Raw genomic sequence first — 22,110 nt, 5'->3', positions numbered from 1 at the left:
TGAATGTTTGATTTTGAGTTTCATTGTTAAGTTTACATAAACAAGATTAAAAATCAGGAATGCTAGTCTTGACTCAATTTTTCATAGGATTGATACTGATATGGATGCACAATATGGATAATAATAGTTTTTAACCATCAAAACATGCAAACTAGTTCAAATTTCTTCTTCAACTGACCATTGTTTACATTTGCCTGTGAATCATTTAAAGTGAGCTATTTTTAGCTAACAGACAGCCTAGAGTAGCGTTGTTATTTGATAGGCTCCTCCTACAAAACTTACTGCCAGGGTAGTAAAAGTTGGGGCTTTAAAGACAGAATTAACGCTAAAGTCTAGAGGTTGGATTTACATGCAGCTGGCAGGGATATATATATAACATAATATCCTGGTCAAGGCACTGGAAATTTCTGAGATGCTCTCCAAGAGGCCTGTACTGGTTCTTTCCATGAAAGACGGCTTCACGTGTATCGGTGCTATACACCGGGCACGTTAAAGAACCAGACTGCTGTCTATCCGCAAAGAGCTAGGCTAAGTAAGCTGGACGGCTTGTATCTAAAAGGATTTCTCTCTATCTGTTCTGGGGGGGCTTTATCTCACTTTGTCCATCTGGTCAGATCGCTCTGTGTCTGTACTAGTAGAGGATGAATTTCACGCCCTGTGTGGCTGTGTTTGCTATATGTAAAGCGGCTTTGAATGTGTTTATCATGAAAAGGGTGCTACATAAATCTGGTATAATAATAATAATAATAATAATAATAACTTTGTTTTTAACAGGTTACGGAGAGCATCTCCTTGATGCACTTTGTATGTGTCAAACAAACAGAGTGCGTGAGTTTTTACACATACTGTTTAGATAACAGTAGGGACTGTTTAGATAACAATTGGGATTAGCAAAAATGTGTCACGCCATTGTATTATATACTTTGTACCGTACAATTATTTATGAAATGACTGTAACAAACTTTGAACATTTTATCAGCTATTATATGTAATAAGAATAATCACCTGTAAATTGAATAAAGGATTAAAAGGCTCTCTCTCAATTTCAGTTAAACAAAAGCAATTTGTCCATTACTAATACGGAATAGCCGTTACGGACCATGCATATAACGAGTCTTTGGCGAGCATAAAATTGTTACGGTACGGAATTATAGAAAAGGTTCTAAAAAGTGAACACTTTTTACATTAATTTTATGAAGCAATTAGCTCTATTAAATCTTTTGTCATTTTGTTAGCACATTTTAGAGATAAACCATTACTACAATGAATATTAAGACAGGAAACTTGCCAATAAAGATGTTTACAAAACCTTGATCTCACAAATAATTTGTTTCTGTTGCATCAGTCTTTCACTTCATTAACAAAAACACTTATACCTATTCAATGTCTACACACACAAAAACAACCTTTCTTCAACTACAAATACAAAACAAAAAGTTACCTGAAATAAGTTCTGCACCTCCTTCAAATCAGTTTAGAAAAAATAAACAATATAACACAAACTGCTGCTCCTCAGAAAAAACAACATACAAACAGATGTGCAAATTCTCATCAATTTTTCTTGTATTTACATTCTGCTTGTAAAGAATGCCATTATGTTTCCTGCACTACTCCAAGCATTCTCTAATTGTTTCAATTATTGACAAATATATTGGTAATTTCTCCACATGCTTTGCCAAGAAGAAGAAATTTTGGCATCTTATCTGTTGTCTGGATAAACTGGAATATATCATTGAGAAATCTTATTTTGCCTGTGATACAGTATGGTATGGTATTTTAGACAGTATTGGTGTTATTAAGTATAGTAGTGGTATTTGATTGCATGACCATTTTATTGGATGTATTAGGTATAGTCTTTGCAACAGATCATCTGGGATCTTTGTTTTTTATTCACTGCTATTATAATCATTCCTTCTTATTGAAACGTGATTCTGATTTCTTCATTAAAATTTGATGGGTTAAACATTGTGATGCTGACAAAATGATAGGTCATATGGTGCTTTCCAGCATTTGTTATTGGAGGAAGAACCCAGATGCCCTTCTAAGTACTTTTTCAGGCAGAACTGGACACCCGAGTAACCACTGACCATCTGTTAGCCAGCTGGATGACTTCCTTACTTGAAAACCACAGCAATGAGAGGCAAGATGTTCAAAGCCAGAAACCTTAACCGCTCTGCCAGAGAGGCCCCTTTAACATCAAAACAATGACAAATTTGTCTTGTAGCTGAGTTCATCGAGATCTGCAGTATTCTGAAGTGCTATATGTAAACATACTAAATCATTGAATTGTACAATATTTTTCTTAAACTACAGGTAAAAACTTATCAAATCAAAGGAACAGTGACAATATTGAATAGTTTCACAATTAAGGTTGCTGGTTGGCATTTATGTATTCTTCGGAAGGGAATTCGGCATTTTCCGATTGTTATGACGTATTTGTAAAATCTATCAGACTTTTCTACCCTGGTTGCCCAACAAGATAAAGTATAAATTTAATAAACACACATGCAATTTCATCAATGTATATCAAATACTTTTGAGCTAGGGGCGTCACAAACTTTTTTCTTACAGACAGACGCTCACACGCACGGACAAGACCAAATCTATATGCCCCCACCACTCAAAGTGGAGGCACTAAAACTGTTTTCCATGTTCTGGCCCCTCAGAAATGGTTTTCCATGTTTTGGCCCCTGTGACCTTGACCTTTGATCAAGTGACTTCAAAAACAATAACATAATACAGGTCCTCTACTCTGTAAGTCCTATCACCCTATGATGTTTTAAGGTTCTAGGTCAAATGGTTCTCAAGTTATTGATTGGAAACTGTTTTTCATGTTCTGACCCTGTAACCTTCACCTTTGATCAAGTGACCCCAAAAACAGACATAATAAAATGATTATTACCTCCCTTTAACAATTTGGTTAACCAATCAAGATGAACTGAAAACAAATGAATTCAAAAGCTATAGAAGCAGTTTAAAAGCATGCCTTTTGGTTCAGAATATTGAAATATCCCATTATCTATCAAATGCAATTTTTTTTAATGTAAATTAAATCAAAGGAGTAATAATGAAATTTTATAAAGACAATAGACTATACGTTTTATCTAAACCCTATGCAATGGGTCTGTTTGAATGTGTTAAATAATTCTATCTTATCTAATAGAAAAATGAACAAAATCATGATATATATAACAAATAATCAAGGCTTTGGAGTGGTTTATTGTCTAATTTACCACGGTTCAGAGTTCAGATGCGTAAGAATTGAACCATGTGGATGTTAGCCCAAGTGGTTAAATACAGAAGCATCTGAACGATGAACCGTGGTAAATTAGATGATAAATCACAAGAAGGCCTTGATTGTTTCCATTCTGACATGCTCATTGACATATTTTAATAAATATTATGCTAGACTTCATTTACCTGAGGAGTAATTTATCAGGTGTCATGCGGCAATTTGACGTCATAAAGCTCGCGGTCCGCGCGTCAACCGTTATTTATCACAGAATATACAGAGCTTGATTTCCTTCTTTGTTTAACTAGAAATCAAATCAAGCCATGTTAGAATGCTTAATTGTGACTTTCCACCTCCTTAATGCATTCAATCTTATGTTAAAACACTACTTTCAATATTGTACATGACCTTATGCTGTCAGAATATTACAGGGAGATAATAAGAAAGTTAATCAAATATTTAACCTTTGAAAACTATGTATGAGGTCAATTACCCAACATAGGGAATAACACTTTAAGTTGACTATGAAAAATGAGGCAGGCACAAGTTACAGCAAAAGTGATGGTGGGCCTTTATTAGTGAAAAAAATATGATTTTTCAAACAAAACTGCTAAACTGTAAACATAATACATATATTTTCAAATAATGAGTAAATCAAAATCATAACAAAAACAATTATTACCTGAAAATCTAAGCTAATTCCCCACCATCATTTACCATTAGTGTAATAAACTATCCACAGCTGGTCAGAAACATATAATCCTTCAACATATAATTTCCATTACAATCACACACAAAAGACTTTTTTCTTTTTCTCCAAGAAATTCCACAAAAGAATCAGTTTATTTCAAAACATTTACAAAAGTGTGAATCAAACTATAAGGAAAACCATTTGTTATAAATGATTACTCAGTTTCCAAACATACTCTGGCATTACACACTACAGAATAAAATACATCAATTTTTTCACCTGTTTTTCTCTGGCAAAACCTCAAAAAGCTTCTAACCTTTCTTTACTATCAAAGCAGACTCTTTATGATCCACACTGCACAACAAAACTCTGGTGCCATGTTTTTTCTTATATTATTGATTGATATATTAGTAACCATTCTGAATTAGACCAAGAACTGGATACAGATCCATTTTCAGATCATGAATAGTTCAAGCGCAGGTCATGATATTTTGGACAGGGAAAAATATCTCAAATCCTGGGAGCAGCAACCTACTTCGTTTTAACAAGGGGGTCATGATGACCCTAAATCGCTCACCTGAGTAATATGAGCCACATGTTTCAAATGGCAAACTGTTGCTAAAATATAAGAAAGTAGGTCAGTAGGTTATATTCATGGTCACTGAAAGTCAGTTTTAAGATTGGTATGCAAAACTGTACATGTCATCCAAATTTCAAGGCTGTATCTCAAAAAACAAGAAAGTAGGTCAGTAGGTCAAGGCCACAGTAACGTGACATGTAATCACTTGGGTACATCAGGTAAATATAATTAAACAGTCTAGGAAATATGATCTGATAATTTTTGAAGTTTTTTTTCCTATATAACTCATATAACAAGTGACCACCATGGTGGGGCCTCTTATAACCCCAGGGGCATAATTTGAACAATCCTGTTAAGAGGTCCACTAGGCAATGATATATACCAAATATCAAAGGCCTATGCCTTGAACTTTCTGACAAAAAGATTTTTTTTCCCCCTATATAAGTCTATGTTAAACTTGGGAACCCCGGGACAGGGCCTCTTTTCACCACAGGGTAATAATTTGAACAATTTTGGTAGAGAACCACAAGGCAATGCAACACACCAAATATCAAAAGCCTAGGCCTTGCAGTTTCAGAAAAGAAGATTTTTAAAGTTTTTCCTTATATAAGTCTATGTAAAACTTGGGATCCCCTATGTGGGGCCTCTTTTCACCCCAGGGGGCACAATTTGAACAATCTTGATAGTTTGTTTGTTTGTTTGTTTGTTTTGGGTTTAACGCCGTTTTTCAACAGTATTTCAGTCATGTAACGGCGGGCAGTTAACCTCACCAGTATTCCTGGATTCTGTACCAGTACAAACCTGTTCTCCGCAAGTAACTGCCAATTTCCCCACATGAATCAGAGGTGGAGGACTAATGATTTCAGACACAATGTCGTTTATCAAATAGTCACGGAGAACATACGCCCCGCCCGAGGATCAAACTCGCGACACCGAGATCCGTAGACCAACGCTCTTACCTACTGAGCTAAGCGGGCAATCTTGATAGAGGACCATAAGATGATGTCACATGCCAAATATCAAGGCTCTACATCTTGCAGTTTTTCGCTATATAAGTCTATGTAAAACTTGGGACCCCCTATGTGGGGCCTCTTTTCACCCCAGGGGCACAATTTAAACAATCTTGATAGAGGACCTAAAAGATGATGTCACATGCAAAATATCAATGCTCTACGTCTTGCAGTTTTGGACAAGAAGATTTTTAAAGTGTTTCCTTTCGATTGCCATAGCAACTAGAATTCTGCATGGATTTAATTTCTTTGAACAATTTTGAAAGGGGACCACCCAAGGATCATTCCTGTGAAGTTTGGTGTAATTCTGCCCAGTGGTTTTCAAGAAGACTTTTTTAGAAGATGTTGACGGACACACAACAGACGACTGATGATGCACGACGGACATTGAGCAGTCACAAAAGCTCACCATGAGCCTTTGGCTCAGGTGAGCTAAAAATGTATTATTTGCTTTTAGTCTAACAGATTACAGCATATGGCACAGACAGCTGTAAGTCTAGATATTGTACAGATATTAGAGACTATTTTAAGTCGCAGTCACTCTGACCGTGACCTATTACTGACTGCCACTGATGTAAGAAAAACAGTAACCCCTACATCTTCAAAAATGCAGGGTGATATAATACAAGTAAAATCTGATGGTCAGATTCAGGACTAGATGATTTGTCGTATGTTTTTGTGACTACACCTATATTCATATAAGAGACTACTACAGCAAGATTTAATTGGACAGAAAAGCTTTTTTCTGCTTCATTCAATTTAGTGAAAAAAGAATAAGTAAATCATGAATCCCCGAGTATCCCCTCTCAAGCATGTAGTCATTTAAAGTGGCATGCAATCTCATTAAACAGATTGCAACAATATAAGTAAAATATCCAAATCATAATGCAAAATTTATTTCAGTAATTATTGATTCTTTACGAGTATTTTGAAGTCTCATTTTTTTTTTTTTTTACACCAAGTTCACATACTTTTGTTTGGAAGTGTAGAAATACTCTTCAATGCTTGAAAAGCTCGCCCTCCTGCCGTGTTATCTCTGTAATATGTTACACATTTCTGGAGCACTGGTCTATGTTATCTTTGTGTATAACAGGATAATACTATAAACACACCCATGTGTTTACACTTGCCCCAGGCTGGTCGAGAAATCTCACTCTTTAGGCTTCTTTATCTGTGTTCGGGGAAATTTATCCTGAAAAAGAAAATACAAGAAATATATAGATCTTGAAAATGTGCCTTTTTTGTGAAGGCTGTTTCATGTTAGTGTCGTAAACAGATCAAAAGTCACCAGGAAAAAGATATACTATCAACTTGCTTGGTGCGTAATCACCTATTAAATCATAAAAGATCTTCCTATACAAATGAGAAACCAATAATTTCCATTTTGGCTCCCATTTTAGCTTGTAAGATAATTCTGGCAAAGCAGAAATGAGTAAAATGAATGTTAGAAAATAAACTAGAATTTTGAAAAAATTCACTCTTCTTCGGTAAATTTATACTTTAACCAAAGAGAGCTTTAAATCAAGAATGTTGTGCTTATAACAACCAGAAATTTACTGTGACAAGAGTTCCTCAATATGATTTGACCATAGCAAATGTTTCTCAGAAGGATTTATCTGACAGACAAGAGTTCCCACAATATGCATTGTCCAATGCAAGAGTTCTCAGCTAGGATTTTCCAGTATGATTTGTCCAAGCAATGTCATTTACCATCCGCCTGTGACCTATCATGAGACATACAAAATCTAGCTTACTGCAAATCATCATTATGTATTATAAAACATCATCTTAAGAACCTGCATTATGAAATGATTAAATCAGTTCTATAAAACTGCCATGTTCATTTACCTTGAACATTTATTGAAACAAGACGAAACTTAAGTAAATCATAAAAAATATCTAATAAACTACTTCAAAGTAACCATTTCAATTTTTACTGCCACGTCAATGTTATATCATTTTTTGAATCTTGTATTGTGCAAGATTATGTTTCCCATCATTTCTGTGGAGTCTTGCAACCAATTGTACTGAAAGAAAATTAAATTTAATATCCCATAAATTACTTCAAAGTTATCATTTGAATCTATACAGCCGTATTACTTATTATAATGTATCATAATAAAATACATTCTTTGAACATGTTATATTCTTAATACATTGTTGTTTTAGATACTTTTCAACCAATTACATCATTTCTGAGGAAGGCATATAAAATCAATATCACCTTCTCACACTACAAAATGTCTAAACAGGAGAGCCAGACTGTCATAAAGTACCCCGGTCTAAATACCCCGAGTTATGTATCATAAAGGTAATAAGTAATTCAAAGGCCATAATCCAAGAGTGCCTGGGGCAATTTGGGTGGTTATCAAACTTGGCCGAGATATTATGCCAAAAAACATTATCACCAAGTTTGGTGAAGATAGAACTAAAACTATTCTACTTAAAGGGCAAAAAAGGCTAAATTTGCAGATTTCAATGAAAACTGTTTGTCTCGGAGAGTGAACAACACTAAATTTGCAGTTTTTCGAGTAATTAAAGTGCCATTATCCAAGGGTGCCTGGTGCATTTGGGTGGTTATCCAACTAGGCCGAGATATTATGCCCACAACCATTGTCAGCAAGTTTGGTTTTCACATAATATGCCCCGCTCTTTCAGAGACGGCATATAAAAAGAGAAAGGTTTTAATGGACCCTGGCTTTAGGATGAGACACAACAACAAAATATTATTTACACAAATGCTAAGTGTCACTGAAGTCACTTCAACACCACCAAGCTGTTGGTCCTAAACTATAAAGCAGAGTTTGCCAATCAGACTCAAAGCCCCAGCATTTTGATTGGTTGATAACGAATACACTGAAACAATGGCAAGTCCAAAAACTCTATAGAAACCAAAAGCCACTAAGCCAGAAGTCCTCAGTTTCATCCAGCACAATCTTTCACCACAGTGTGACCTTGACCCTTGACTTTGTTACCTGGTCATGTGCTCTGAATGTCGTTTTTATAAAACTAGAGCTATCACTAAAGGTGATGAATGTACCCCCCGCATGCACCGACACAGTACATTGCAATTTGACACACACAAGACTGCATAATTATGTGGACTGTGTGTATATAGACTGTATGTATACAGTATAGTAACAAAAAACAAAGTCCCATAACTATGCAGAATATTTATCTAAAAGAATGTAACATGCACCATGCACAACTAGGGTTGGTACTGATCACTTGTGTGAAGTTTCATTAAATTGTGTGCAAGGTTTTGGTAGATTAGGCACGCACAAGATTGCATATGCAGACTGTATGTACATAGTATGTTAACAAGAAACAAAGTCCCATAATTCTGCAATTTTTGTCGCTGAAAGAACCTAACATGCCCCATGCACAACCACTGTTGTTACTGATCACTTGTGTGAAGTTTCATTAAATTGTGTCAAGGGGATGAGGAGAGATGGTGCGCACAAGATTGTGTCTATATATATAGTATAGTAACAAAAAAACAAAGTCCTATAACTCTGCAAATTTTTTTTCTGAAAGAACCTTACATGCCCCATGCACAACTACTGTTGTTACTGATCACTTGTGTGAAGTTTAATTAAATTGTGTCAAGGGGATGAGGAGAGATGGTGCGCACAAGATTGTGTCTATGTATATAGTATAGTAACAAAAAAAACAAAGTCCCATAACTCTGCAAATTTTTTTTCTAAAAGAACCTAACATGCCCCATGCACAACTACTGTTGGTACTGATCACTTGTGTGAAGTTTCATTAAATTGTGTCAAGGGGATGAGGAGAGATGGTGCGCACAAGATTGTGTCTATGTATATAGTATAGTAACAAAAAAACAAAGTCCCGTAACTCTACAAATTGTTTTTCTAAAAGAACCTAACATGCCCCATGCACAACTACTGTTGGTACTGATCACTTGTGTGAAGTTTCATTAAATTCTGTCAAGGGGATAAGGAGAGATGGTGCACACAAGATTGCGTCTACGGACAGACGGACAGACAACCAGACGGATGGACAGACAGACGGACAGACAGACAGACAGACATCCTGAAACCAGTATACCCCCCCTTACAACTTTGTTGTCGGGGGTAAAATAAACAACTGATTCCATTTTTATAAAAGTCTTTCATGCAGTTAAGAAGATATGGAATGGACACAAAGTTCAGCTATTTGACCACTGACTTTCAAGACCCCTGACTTGGACCTAGTGACCCAGACTGAGCGCTCTTGATGAGGTAAATAATTCATACTAACTATTTTATGGAAATCTTGACAGCAGTTTAGATATAAGGGGACACAAAGTTAAGCTATTTAACCTTTTAACCAAGTGTGACCCTAATGTTTGACCTATGGACCAGCATGTGTGTGTCATGGGGTGTTAGTTGTATGAAAATCTTTCAAAACACAGAGCAGACACAAATTAAGCTATCTGACCATTAACCTTCAAGTGTGACCTTGATCTTTGACCAGTAGTGACTTGGGTTGTGTTCTATGCACACCTTGATGAGGATAATAACTGATGCTTCTTTCATAAAAACCTTAATTCCTAGCAGGAAAGAAGATAAGGAGTGGATACCTTGGATGCATGGGTACGTGTGACTCCCAATATATCCCATTTTACTTTGTATCTGGTGGTATAAATATCAAAACAGCTTACTGGTACTGTGAAATCATTAATATTCGTGGGGTACTAATTTTTATAGATTTGGTTGAGTCAATCCACGAAATTTAATCCCAACGAACAAGTAATATTTCCATTCATTTTATGCTGAAAAGTTGAAATCCACAAATTCATATCCCCATGAAATTGTCATTTTTCTCAAAACCAGGAAATTTCATGCCCACAAAATTAAATGATTTTACGGTAACACATTTTTTGTTATTCTTGGTACTTTTGACTACTGACAAAGTAAGCAATTCAATAAGTGTTTGAGTACATGACAACAGAATCCCTGTGAAATAGGTTCATGAACTTCATGAATTTATTCATGAATTTGTAAGAATTCATGAATTATCAAAAAAAGTTCATGAACTACAAGGAAAAGTTCACTTACTTAAATTCATGAACTCTCAAGTTCAAGAATATTACTTTCATTTCATGAACTTGTAAATATAGTTCATGAACATTTCAGAAAATCCATTAAATAATTTAAGAAATTCATGAACTTGAAAATGAAATTCAGATAATGATTGAAATTGTGATTCAGGAACTACAGGGTTATGGTTTTCCCCTGTAAAAGATTTTCTAGAACTAGTATTAACATTGAACATTCAAGAACTTCTGAAGAACTTAGAAAACTGTTCCTGAACCAGCATAACAGTTCTTAGACTGTGGTTCTAGAACAATGATGGTTCTTGACCATTGGTTCAAAAACTGCAAAAGTTCAAGAACTTACAGAACTTTATCAGTTCCTGAACAGTTATTGTTGGTATTAGACTAAGAACCAAAATTGTTCATGAACACAGGTTCATTATAAGTACTAAAATTCAAAATCTTTTTCTAGTTCAGTACCAGATCTTGAACCCGATTGTGAGTTTCTGAACTGTTCATTCATTAAACATAAAACTTAGGTTTATTACCTTTTACAATAATGAATAAGTTCATGAACTGTTCATGAATGTTCATGAACATTAAATTCATAATGCCACATGATCAGTTTCCATTATTTTGTTGCATGCTTGGAAATTTTTTGTGCAGCAAATAAGAAGGAAATATTTATCATACTACAGTTAGGAATGATTTAAAAGGAACAAGAATATACTGAATATCAAGTAAGTAATTATGGTGTTGTCATAAATCGTTCATTTTAAAAACTATAAAATCCTTTTAAATTGTCACAAGTTTTCATGACCTTGAAGCAAAGCTAGTATCTAAATTTCAATCTTGATATTAAAGTAAATTATACATTGTTTAACTTTAATAATGTTTTCGTATTTTATACAGCAATTGTTTACTTCTTATTATGCTCCCGATCCCACTGTAAACTTAGTTTACTGTTTTTACTCAACATGTCATTTGTTGAGGGTGGAATGACACCAATGAAGGGAAAACAAGAGCTCGTCGAACATGAAAGGCTCCCCTTGATGCATTCAGTAATTGCACAAGGAACAGAAATTATATGCTCACTGTAAACAAAAGTTCTACCATTCTGGTTTAATCTGACCTTGACCTTTAAGCTATTAACCTAACAAGAGATTACAGAGTGATCTTGGCACCATCCACTGAGCCATTTTTTGAATGCTCCAAATTTCAAGACTAGCTCAAGGTCAAAATCATTGTCAAATTTCATTTCAGTACAAAACAATGTGTATGTGGTCCAAATTTGAAAGCTGTGGCTTGAGAAATGTGAAAGCAGGTCACAAGATCAATTTCAAGGTCAAAATTCATTTCGGTAGACAAAACTATGCATGTGCTTCAAATTTGAAGGCTGTAGCTTGAGAAATGTGAAAGTATGCAATTGGTAAAAATCAAGGTCAAATTTTATTTCGGAACACAAAACTATGCAAGTGGTCCAAATTTGAAGCCTGTACCTTCAGAAATGTAAAATAGGTCACTAGGTCAATATCAAGATCAAATTTCATTTCAGTACACAAAACTATGCTTGTGGTTCAAATTTGAAGGCTATAGCTTGAGAAATGTGAAAGTAGGTCACTAGGTCAAAATCAAGGTCAAATTTTATTTTGGAACAAAAAACTATGCATGTGGTCCAAATTTAAAGCCTGTACCTTCAAAAATGATGCAAGTGGTCCAAATTTGAAGCCTGTACCTTCAGAAAATTGAAAGTAGCTCACTAGGTCAATATCAAGATCAAAGTTCATTTCAGTACACAAAACTATGCTTGTGGTCCAAATTTGAAGGCTGTAGCTACAGAAATGTGAAAGTAGGTCACTAGGTCAAGATCAAGGTCAACTCATGTCAATGTTCATCTTGCCACTAAAAAAATACATGTGGTCCAAATTTGAATGATGTAAGTTATGGACATGAAGGTTCTAAGTTTTTCCCTATATAAGTCTATACGAACCATATGACACCTGGGGCGGGGCCATATTTGACCCTAGAGGGATAATTTGAACAAACTTGGTAGAGAACCACTAAATGATGCTACATTACAAAATATCAAAGCCACAGTCTTTGTGGTTTGGACAAGAAGATTTTCAAAGTTTTTTCCCGAAATAAGTCTATGAAAACCATGTGACCCCCAGGGCGGATCCATATTTGACCCTAGGGGAATAATTTGAATAATCTTAGTATAGGACCACCAGATGATGTCATATACAAAAATATCAAAGCCCTAGGCCCTGTGGTTTTGGACAAGAGGTTTTTCAAAGTTATTTCCTATATAAGTCTATATAAACCATTTGACCTCCGGGGTGGGGCCATATTTGTCCCCAGGGAAATAATCTGAACAAACTTGGTAGAGAACTGCTAGATTTTGCTACATACCAAATATCAAAGCCTTAGGCCTTATGGTTTTGGACAAGAAGATCAGAAACCATTTTAACTGTTCCTGGCCAATGTGACCTTGACCTTTGACCTCAGGGTTCAAATTTAGACAAGCATACAAGCTAAATGCTAGTGGAATTTTAAAATAGCTAGTGGGTTTGAAATGTACTAGCTAATTTCAGCTAGTTAATAATATAACAAGCAAATGTCTTCAGAGCTTTAATAAACTTTATAATTGTTTTGAAGGTACACATTTTTCTTCATGAAAGGAATGTTATCATTTATGTTTATGATATTTTATTGTTCAACAAAAATGGCAAAAGCTATTTTAAGCTAATAGAAAACATGTTTGTTTGTGACTTGCTACTAACAGAGATCAATCATTAAGTTTTGGCCAGTAAAATATTAATAGAGTAATTAAATATTAGTAACTTTAGCCAGTAGCTTTTCATTTTAGCTAGTGATCAAAAAGGGCACTAGCTAGTTTCAGCTAGTACAAATTATTGTTAAATTTGACCCCTGGACCTAATGACCTCAAAATCAATAGGGGTCATCTGCTGGTCATGGCCAACCTAATATCAATTTTCCTGACACTAGGCCCAAGCGTTCTCGAGTTATTGCCTGAAAACCATTTTACAGTTTCTGGTCACTGCGACCTTGACCTTTGACATACTGATCTCAAAATCAATAGGGGTCATCTGCTGGTCATGACCAACCTCCCTATCAACTTTCGTGACCCTAGGCCTAAGCATTCTTGAGTTATCATCCGGAAACCGTTTTACTGTTCAGGGTCACTGTGACCTTGACCTTTAACATACTGACCTCAAAATCAATAGGGGTCATCTGCTGTCATTACCAACCTCCCTATCAACTTTCATGATCCTAGGCCCAAGTGTTCTTGAGTTATCATCCTGAAACCGTTTTACTATTCAGGGTCATTGGGACCTTGACCTTTGACATACAGACCTCAAAATCAATAGGGGTCATCTGCTGGTGATGATCAACCTCCCTATCAACTTTCATGATCCTAGGCCCAAGCGTTCTTCAGTTATCATCCGGAAACGGACTGGTCTACATTCCGAGCGACCGACCGACCGACATCTGCAAAACAATATACCCCTCCTTCTTCGAAGGGGGTCATAATAAATCTTTGTTGTGAACCATAGCATTCTTCAGTTTTGTAAATTGTACTCTTTAAGACTCTGTGCTTAGTTAGAATGTTGCAAATGGTCAGTCGCCAGTTCAGAAATTTACTTTTAGCTTACCTTGCACAAGGTGCCAGGTTGAGCTAGTAAGGATCGCTGTCTGTTCGTCCTACCATTTCTTTTAAACAACCTCTCTGGAACAACTAGGCCAATGTTAATGAACCTTTTATACAGGAATTTTTCTACCGAAATTGTTCAAAGAATTCCATCACATGCAGATCTCTCATGTTTCATAGTGTAACACTCCTACCAGGTGACCTTGACTAGTTCATGAATAAGTGCATGAAACCTGTTTTATGTGTGTTTTTTTTACAAAAATAGTTCATGAATAAAAGTTCATGAAAATCAAAACTTATGTTTCATGAATTTCAATGTTCATGAATTAAAATTCATGAAAATCAAAATTTATGTTTCATGAATTTCGATATTCATGAACTTCTTCATGAATTAAAATTCATGAATAAATATTCATGAGAATCAAAATTTATGTTTCATGAATTTCAATATTCATGAACATGTTCATGTATTATTTTTAATTCATGAACAAGTTCATGTTCATGAATATCAAAATTCATGAAACATAAATTCTGACTATCATGAATATTTATTCATGAACTATTTCATGAATTTGTTCATGAAGTTCATGAACCTTTTTCTCAGGGGAAATATTATTTAATAATTTACATATTTTTTTCTTCAAGTTTTTACTTCAGCCCAGCAAAATAATGACATTGTGTTTAACTATAGGCTGGTCAACAGTACAAATTATGATCATGACGATGGTTTTGAGAATGCCTATGTGGAAATGACAATTCTAAAACTTTCGTTTAAAACACAACAAAACTAACTTGAATACCAATGTAAAAGTTGAGCTACAACACAGCAATTCCTTAGAATAACAGGAGTTTACCTGTTTTCTCACTCATAAAACAGTAATGTAAATCTCCAAGATGATCAAACGCTAAAAACACCTTGATGCCACAGATTACAGATGCCATAAAAAAAACTACAAAATGAATCTCCCAGTGCGTACAGTTTGAATTCTTCTTTCTCTATCAATATCAAAATAATATGATGAGCAAAACAAAACTTGGAATTTTGTTATTCCAACTTTCTTGCTATTGTGAAAATCTCTGTATTTTGGTTTTGGTCAATACCTGCTGGCATCATGATATGCCAGTGAAAGTAATTTTACCTAAAACTAGATGTGTGTCCATAGGACACAGGAGCATCCCACCCCCACCCCTACTCCTGTCAATGTACATGAACCGTTCCATGACCCTTAGAGTGAAATATTTTTTTAGATATATGCAACACAATTTTTTACGCACTTTATGTGTATTTTTCACTAAGTGAAGGACTATAACTCTGGCCTAACTGGAAAAAATCCCAAAGAGAACACAGGTGAACAACTTCACATATTAAATAGCAATTCTCTTATGTTTCATGACTCTAGGTCAAATACTTTTTGATATACATGCGATAAAAACATTATGGCCTATATGCATATTTTTGACAATCAAGGACCATAACTCTGGTTCTACAGACAGAAATCCGGAACAAAATCCCTGGTGAACAACTTCACTCCTATGATGTTTCAAATTCTTTTTGAGATTATATGTGACACAAACTTTTATACCCTTTTATGCATATTTTTGATTAAGTCAAAGGCCATAACTCTGGCCTGCCTGACTGATATCTCATACAAAACTGCAGGTGCACAACTTCAAAGTCATGCTGAATAACATTCCCACAACGTTTCATAATCCCGGTTCAAATACTTTTAGATAACACGTATGCCCTTTCTGCATATTTTTAACTAAGTCATGGGCCATAACTCTTGTCTGACTGACAGAAATCCAGAACAAAATCTCTGGTGCACAACTTATTTTGACGAATAATATTCCTATGATGTTTCATGACCCAAGGTCAAATACTTTTGAGATTATATGTGACAAAACTTTTATACCCTTTTATGCATAACAATAACAAAACCTGTGCGGGTGCACAACTTCACATGCTGAATAATATTCCTGAAATGTTTCATAATCCTGAGTCAAATACTTTTTGACATACATCATGTATCTCAAAAAGTATAACATGTGACACAAACTTAGACCCTTTTTACGCATATTTTTGCCTAAGTCAAGGGCCATAACTCTGGGCTGGCTGTGTGAGATCCCAATTAAAACTCCAGCTGCACAACTTTCCATGCTAAATAACAATCCTGTGACATTTGATGACTGTGCATCCATTACTTTTCGAGACGTGTTTGACACAAATCCAAACAAACTTACTGATGGATGGACGGACAAGGGTAACTGTAAGTGCCCTAACCGCCTACCCACCCCCACCCAAACACACACATGCACAAAAAAGGTAAAATGATTTTATCATAAACTTGTAATCATTCTTATCGGAATATATCAATTTGGGATAAAATGATTTTATATCTTTTACTAGATTACTCCCTAAATCAATAATACTTGTCCAAAATAATACAAATACAAAATGTATAATGTAAAGAATTCAAGCATCTCAAAATGTTGTTTTAAAATGGTGATAGTTAAAACTGCAAAAGTGAAATGACCCAGTTCAAATGTTTTAACATAGCAGGAACTGCAGCACAAGTCGATGAAACAAACAAAATTCTGTACTGGCTGGGAGCCATTTTCCGGACAGGACCAGTTTCCGGACACATGTAATATCCGCTTTATTTCGTTGTTATTCATGTGATTGTTTCATCTAGATCATTTAGATGTTTGTTCTTCATGTCTACAACAAACCACTATTTTATAAGGCTGTATAATGTTTGGGTTTTTGATGATAACTCACCACCATTTACAAAACAACTTTCTGTCTTAACGGGGCATGAAGATAGCATTGCGCATGCGCAGTAGTTCACACATGCCGAGGTATCAAGTGGGGAAGAAATAATCAAACTACATAATGATTGTCAGCTGATAACATGTTCTACTTTTAATTTCACGCTAAAAGTTACGTAAAATGCAGGGCTGTCGATTTTTGCACTAATTTGCTTTCGTAGCTGCTACTGAATGTCGGGTTATGTTTCATGTGCAGTTTTGAAGAGATGAATGATAAAGAAATGTGTAGAAATAGTTTAATTACTTATTTTGATATCAAATTAACAACAAAACACTGTCAAAATATTTGTCCTGATAGTGGTTTACCTGACAGGAAAAATAACTTATTTTAGTGACCCCATTTGAGGCCCCATGGAACCCATATTTTACGTAACAACGCGATGCTGATTACAACATCGGATGTGGAAGGAGCTGAAGTTTGTGCAGTGTGGGCTTCATTTATGTTAAATATTTTTTTAGGGAATAATGGAGCTGAAATATGAAAATGTGTCCGGAAAATGGTTCCCAACCAGTATAGTTATATATATTCATTACATGTATAAATTTTCTATTTTCATCTTCAACAGGACCAAAGACTGCTTAGAGACATCAGTGGTGATATCATGTTAATGTAGGCTGTCACATTTACAACAGATAATTTAAAGAACATAATGTATATCATTTGTAAGTGTCATAAAAAGATCACAAGCTTAATGCATCAAGAAATATGCAATCAATCTTTAATTGGAAGAATAATACAATGCTTAAAAGTCGATGACAGAATATCTGCACCAAAAATGCATATTTTTATACATATTTCTGTATTATCATGACATGCCTGTTCCTTTTACCCTACAAAACAAATTGTTATTGTCAAAAAAAGATATTGTTTACACTATATCCACAGTCTGTATACTAATGACTGATTGCTCGTCCATAAATCATAGGAATAACTATCAACAACTCCATCTCTGATACCAAATGGTCGATTATTCATAATTTTCTATTCCAAGACCAAGCAATTTGAATACACAAACCAGAAGAATAACCCTACAGCATTCAATAAGTGTATCTAATGCTGGTACCGAAAATTTACAGTTAAAAGACAGAAACAAGAGCACCGCCTTGCGGGTGCTGATGCTCATCTGATTTTTTTTGTGTAATAGAAATATTGTCCTACCCATGATTTTCTAAGTCTAAAAAGGGCCATCATTCTCGCAAAAAGCAGGATAGAGTTATGTTTCTTGATGTACAGTGTCCACTTATGATGGTGAAAAACTGTTGCAAGTTTTAAAGCAATAGCTTTGATAGTTTATGAAAAAAGTTGACTTAAACATAATACTCAACCAAGAAAATGATTTTCTAAGTCCAAAAGGGGCAATAATTATTGCAAAAAGCAGGATGGAGTTATGTTGCTTGCTGTACAGGGTCAGCTTATGATGGTGAACAAGTGTTGCAAGTTTCAAAGCAATAGCTTTGATAGTTTAAGAGAAAAAGTTGACCTAAACATAAAACTTAACCAAGAAATCTGATATTTTCTAAGTCCAAAAGGGGCCATAAATCTTGCAAAAAGCAGGACGGAGTTATGTTTCTTGCTATACAGGGTCAACTTATGATGGTGAACAAGTGTTGCAAGTTTTAAAGCAATAACTTTGATAGTTTAGGATAAAAGCTGACCTAAACATAAAACTTAACCAAGAAAACTGATTTTCTAAGTCCAAAAGGGGCAATAAATCTTGCAAAAAGCAAGATGGAGTTATGTTTCTTGATGTACAGGGTCTGCTTATGATGGTGAACAAGTATTCCAAGTTTCAAAGCAATAGCTTTGATAGTTTAGGAGAAAAGTTGACCTAAACATAAAACTTAACCAAGAAATCTGATATTTTCTAAGTACAAAAGGGGCCATTAATCTTGCAAAAAGCAAGATGGAGTTATGTTTCTTGCTATACAGGGTCAGCTTATGATGGTGAACAAGTATTCCAAGTTTCAAAGCAATAGCTTTGATAGTTTAGGAGAAAAGCTGACCTAAACATAAAACTTAACCAGGCAACGCCGACGCAGACACCGACGCCGACGCAGACGCCGACAACCGCTCAAGTGATGACAATAACTCATCATTTTTTTTCAAAAAATCAGATGAGCTAAAAAGGTGTTCGCTGAACCAGAAAAGGCTACAAAACATATTTTTTCTTCTAATATAATTGGCCAATAGGCTGATACAAAAACTTTCAATAAACTGTATCAATTTAACCTATAATAAAGTGATTCCATTTATACTGAGAACCAGTTCACACAACTGATAATTACTAGTTCTACTTTATTCTTTAATAACATAAATTATGCCTGTACTTGGTCGGGTTCGTACATACAAAAAGTTAGACGTTAAAAACCCTGAAGATACTTTCCATGCAATATTCTGATGTCTTGCATTTTTGTTGCAAAATATTAAATACCATAATTCTCATCTTTTTACAAATGAAATACTACCAGAACACTGCAGACTTTCAACTTATCTCAATTAACCTGTACTAGATGCCCATGGGCAAAATGTCGAACCCGCCTTTTGACCCATTACTTTGACCTTGGCCTTTGAGTTAAGAGTCAGTCTCATTAAGCATTCATGCAAAATATTAACAGGATTCCTCAATGCATGTCAAAGTTATGGGCCGAATAAGATTTGACATAACCTTTGACCTCCAACTGTGACCTTGACCTTTGAGATAGGAACCTGAGGTTAACATTCATGCCAAATATAAACACGATTGCTCCATGCATGTCAAAGTTATGGTCCCAACAAACAAATCTGGACGGACGGACAGATACATGCAAGCACTGATGCATACACACCGACAGCCATTTTTACAACTATGTCTTTGCATCTGCAAGCGGGCTTGATGAAAATTAACAGCTATCAGATTCCAAGGGAAATAACTTCATATATAATTCTATAGTTCATGAAAAAGTCCTTATCCAACGTACTGAACTAAAGCAATAATGATTTCTTCATACAACACCATTATTCTTGCCATAACTTCATAACTGCTCAAAAACTTAGACTCTCTCTCTCTCTCTCTCTTTTTTGGTCTGTTACTAATTTATTTTCAATACCGCCTGTTTCTCAGTTATCATTTATGACTGCTCTATTATGACAACAGACTGACAATATAATGTAATGCTTAATCATTAAAACTGACACAAAATAGACAGCTGGAAAACCTATAGCCTTAACAGCTTTCTAGGAAATAGTTTTGGGCAGCATTTTTGCTATTAGTCTTGTCATAATATTGTTTTATTCCCTACACAATGACCCTTCCGAAAAAGGTTTCCATCACTGAGGAATATTAAACTGTCAAAACTGAAAGATCTATATTCTTTTTAATGAAACTGTTTTAATACACGAATCTTCAAAGTTTGAATTTTAAATATATTATAGTATACAAAAATTCAAACAAAGCATTTTACAGCTGTAGATACAGCTGTGGTCCCAATGGCACAAAAGAACAAGACATTTGTGGAAGCCGTCATAGTATACAGTGAAAGACCGTACTATCTCCATTTTCATTCCCAAAATGAAATCAAGTTAAAAGCCTTTAGACCCTTCCATCTCCATTTTCGTCCCTACAAAACAATGAAATCTTAAGATAAAAGCCTTGAGACCCAGGTACCATTTCCATTTCTATTCCCAAAACCAATGAAATACAGTTAAAAGCCTTTAGACACTACCATCAGATCTCCATTTTCATCCCTACAAACCAATGAAATACAGTTAAAAGCCTTTAGACACTACCATCAGATCTCCATTTTCATCCCTACAAACCAATGAAATACAGTTAAAAGCCTTTAGACACTACCATCAGATCTCCATTTTCATCCCTACAAACCAATGAAATACAGTTAAAAGCCTTTAGACACTACCATCAGATCTCCATTTTCATCCCTACAAAACAACGAAATCTAGTTAAAAGCCTTGAGACCTAGCTGAGGTACCATTTCTATTTTCTTTCCCAAAAAACAATGAAATCCAGTTAAAAGCCTTGAGACCCTACTATCCTGCAATACTAGAATAACCAAAATTTCTGAAACATTAGAATGAAGCAAATTCTTTTTCCATCATTGTCATGCAGCCAGCGAGGCAAAATTAAGGGGAAAAGTCGACAAATTCTCAAGTCTGCCTTTAAGTCTCAACAAATAGATCAATTATAAGGAAAGGGTCTTGCAACTTCAAGCATTATATTACACTGAAACAAATTCATCCCTAATTCCGACTATTGCCTGAAATTATGATCACAGCTTTAACAGTCTTACACTGCTTCTAGTTAGATGGAAACGATGTTTGTATTCAGCCCTTTTAGAGAAGAAAATTTGTTCATTTTAAATGTCATAATAATTTACATTTTAAAACAATATTTCAAGGAGAGATTTTTAAAGGTCAAATACTAAGGAAAGTGAACATTTCAATTTCTTTTAAAAAGCACAGAAACTATTTCATTTTATTGGAAAATGAAAGTTGGTATGTAGAAATTCAAAATAAATCGCAGTATATGTACAATTATTTTTCTATGAAGTATGAAGAAAGTTAAAAAGACCTGGGGGGTCATTCTGTTGATTCATTGAAATTTCAACATAATACACATACATTTCTTTGAGTTCCAAAGACCTTCTGTAAATTTTGACCTGCCAATCTTCATTATTTAGTGTCTTGCAGAAGCCTATGCACTGGCTATGAAAAAAATTGCCAACTCACTTCCCCTTAGTAATGGACCTTAATCAAGGCAGGTACATAAACCGGGGTAAAGTACTGGCTTTTCAAAACACAGATGCATGATGAAGTTGACTTTATAAATGCTTTAATGATCAAAAGTTTAAAAAGTAAAATTACTTCATAATCAATGACCTTATTAAAAACATTAATGCCTGGTAAGGCCCAATTATGGTTTGATAAGAAAACAGCACACAGAAACATAAAACAATACTGGAACAAAAGCTAAACAAACAGTTTCTTGCATATTAATATATTTATACTTTTCCTTTGCTAGAAGTTTTGTTTCTTCCTTTCAATAAAAAACACATTTCTA

General features: G+C 34.9%; 1 protein-coding gene across 4 annotated transcripts in view; it reads right to left on the bottom strand.

Annotated features, from left to right (window-relative positions):
* Positions 1 to 22,110, bottom strand: part of LOC123530777 (myosin light chain kinase, smooth muscle-like) — a 96,841-nt gene that overhangs the window by 53,420 nt on the left and 21,311 nt on the right. For 2 of the 4 annotated variants that reach the window (XM_053518648.1, XM_053518652.1), the window contains one exon: positions 6,485 to 6,705. The gene's annotated coding sequence lies outside the window, so the exon portion shown is untranslated. Of the gene's footprint in view, positions 1 to 1,441; positions 1,598 to 3,914; positions 4,187 to 6,484; positions 6,706 to 22,110 lie in introns of those variants that run through there. The other 2 variants (XM_053518649.1, XM_053518653.1) reach the window with 2 other exon arrangements.

This window comes from Mercenaria mercenaria, chromosome 11 (genome assembly GCF_021730395.1).
Source record: "Mercenaria mercenaria strain notata chromosome 11, MADL_Memer_1, whole genome shotgun sequence".
NCBI lineage: Eukaryota > Metazoa > Mollusca > Bivalvia > Venerida > Veneridae > Mercenaria > Mercenaria mercenaria.
This window is presented reverse-complemented; position numbering and strand designations above follow the sequence as displayed.